We start from the raw sequence: 2881 nt of genomic DNA on the forward strand, positions 1-2881 counted from the left end.
TGTATTGGTATTTACTTACATTTAGATTTTATTTACAGCTACTGCTGCTCCCGATACCTGGCACCTCTGAGCTTGAACTATTGCACCAACATTTGGAGTAAATGACTGGGCTGAGGCCTGTCTTGGATAAAAACATGAGGACCACTTGTCATTACAGAACTGTGTGCCCCAAACACTAACCGTGGAAGTGAATTCCACAGACTGCCTACTCCCTATGTAAAGAAGTTTCTCTTGACTACTGCTCTAAAACAGAGAGTGGGGTTAATTGTAGCGACTCACACTGTATAAGGTGGAAAGTGGGGCTCCACAAGGATTGGTTCTGGGACCACTGTTCACAATTCACATCAACGAATTGGACTCGGGAATCGGAAGTACAATTTCAAAATTTACAGATGACACCAGATTGGCGGGGTGGGGTGGAGTTTGGATAATATTGATGAAGATTGCGACCAAATACAAAATACATCAATAAACTTGCAAAATGGGTGTATAATTGGCCAATGAATTTTAATGCAGATGACAGTGAAGTGGAGCATTTTGGTAGCAAGAATTTGGAAATTGTGCCCTGTATCCCCAAGTCCAAGTCATTAATGTATATCAAGGAAAGCAGTGGTCCCAGCACCGACCCCTGGGGAACACCACTGTACACCTCCCTCCATTCCGAAAAACAACCGTTCACCACTACACTCTGTTTCCTGTTATTTAGCCAATTCTGTATCCATGCTGCTACTGCTCCTTTTATTCCGTGGGCTTCAATCTTGATGACAAACCCATTATGCGGCACTTTATCTGACGCCTTTTCGAAGTCCATACACACCACATTAACTGCATTGCCCTCATCTACTCTCTGTTACCTCATCAAAAAACTGTATCAATTTAATTAAACACGATTTGCCTTTAACAAATCCGTGCTGGCTTTCCCTAATCCTTGTCCAATTGACTGCTAATTCTATCCCGGATTATCGTTGCTAGAACTTTCTCCACTACCGAGGTTAAACTGACTGGTCAGTAGTTGCTGGATTTTTTCTTTCACCCTTTCTTGAACAGGGGTGTAACATTTGTAATTCTCCAGTCCTCTGGCATCACCCCCATATCTCAGGATGTTTGGAGGTTTTTTGCCAGTACCTCTGCAATTTCCACCGTTACTTCCCTCAGCAACCGAGGATGCATCCCATCCGGACCAGATGACGGATCTACTTTAAGTACAGCCAGCCTTTCCAGTACCTCCTCTTTGTGAATTTTTAGCCAATCCAGTATCTCTACAACATCTTCCTTTACTGACACTCTGGCAGCGTCTTCTTCCTTGGGAAAGACAGATGCAATGTATTTATTTCGTACCTCCGCCATGCCCACTGCCTCCCACTGCTACTAATTCGTTATAATCTGGGCCAGTGGTGCAATGGATAACGCATTAGGTTCGATTCCGACCTGGCTTGGATTTTTTAATGCAAAATTTTATGGCATTCAATACCTTGCAAGCTGTCCTACTTGGTGGTGCTGCCTGGCTCCATACCTGGTAAGTGCCTTCTCAGTGCAGCAAGCAGTGCATCAGTGTCATAATCTAAAGGGCTTGAATTCAATCTTCAGCGAAGGCATCAAGGATTACGAAGCTTTTTTTCCATCTCTCACCTCATCTTTCCATCTTTGCTGCATAGCAAAATCAAGAACTTTTGCTTACTGCAGCACATCAAAAGATTTGCTGCCCCTTGATCTCTCTGTACCCAAACACACAGTGAAGTTTAGGAAGTCCATGGGCGATGGACTCACTGACAACACTCTTGTTTCTGTATAATTGCCCCAAGACAAACGGTGAGTGGAGAATATAATCAACGATCCCGCTACTTCTCACAGGCCAAGTGAGCGCTCCACCAGTTGAGCTAATTCCTCGTTTGCTGTTTGTAAATCGCCCCTCACAGTTCCTGCCTCACACTCGCCTTCAAGCTGCTCCAAGACCAGCAGAGAAATCTTGCCTTGGGTTGCCGCTCCCTGAATATATTAAATACTTTGCTCCAATCGGCGGTATCGAGCATCAGCAAGTGAGGAACAGCAGAACGGGAAGCCACAGTAATCATGAGTGATGCTGAGAAGAGCCCGAGCCTTCGGAAGGAAGACGAGGTCACCGGAAAGCAACAGCCGCCCGAGCTCGAGGAGCAGCGAGAGCCCTGACTGACTGACTGATCGAAGACCATTTTGCCTGAAATTGAGGGCGATTTGAAGTGTTGCTGCTCAAAGGCACTCCCTGCTGGTGAGCAGAGGGAAATGCTCGAGTGAAACAGCCGTGTTCAGGCAGACACAGAAAGTCTTTTGGTTTTGGAAAGGAGAAGAGGTGTCCTGTGCCTGAGTGGCAACATGTTAATCTGTGAGCTGCCTGTGAAGTTCAGAGAGTGACCTTGAGGTAATTGCTGCTTATTCCAAAATCACACTCACTCCTTCGAGCCGGAATTGAACCAGCGACCTCAGGATGACTTTATTTTGTTTTATTCACTACAGTCCTCCGCTCTCCCAGCTGAGCTATCGAAGGGAAGTGATAAACAGTGCTGTCTTTGGTGATTGTTCACCGTGCGCCTGTTGACACGTTCAGACTCGTGGAGTCCGGTGCTGATCGAAGACTTCTTTTGCCTGAAAGCGAGAGCTGAGTGTTTTGAAGTATTGCTGCTCAAAAGCGCTCCCTGCTGGTGAGCAGAGGCAGAGCAGCCTTGTTTGGGCAGACACAGAAAGTTTTCAGGTTTGAGAAAGGAAAAGAGGCGTCCTGTGCCTTCATGGCAACATGTTAATCTGTGAGGTGCCTGTAAAGTTCAGAGAGCGACCTTGAACTAATTGCTGCTTATTGCAAAATCACACGTTCTCCTTCGAGCAGGAATTGAACAAATGACGGAAGGAT

General features: G+C 46.0%; 1 non-coding gene across 1 annotated transcript; it reads right to left on the minus strand.

Moving 5' to 3' along the window:
- Positions 1-2427: 2427 nt before the first annotated feature.
- trnay-gua (transfer RNA tyrosine (anticodon GUA)) lies at positions 2428-2521 on the minus strand. Its single transcript has 2 exons — positions 2485-2521; positions 2428-2463 (listed from the first exon to the last, which is right to left on the minus strand). It is a non-coding gene; the product is annotated as a tRNA-Tyr (tRNA).
- Positions 2522-2881: the final 360 nt, after the last annotated feature.

Source organism: Heptranchias perlo, unplaced genomic scaffold (genome assembly GCF_035084215.1).
Source record: "Heptranchias perlo isolate sHepPer1 unplaced genomic scaffold, sHepPer1.hap1 HAP1_SCAFFOLD_289, whole genome shotgun sequence".
Classification (NCBI taxonomy): domain Eukaryota; kingdom Metazoa; phylum Chordata; class Chondrichthyes; order Hexanchiformes; family Hexanchidae; genus Heptranchias; species Heptranchias perlo.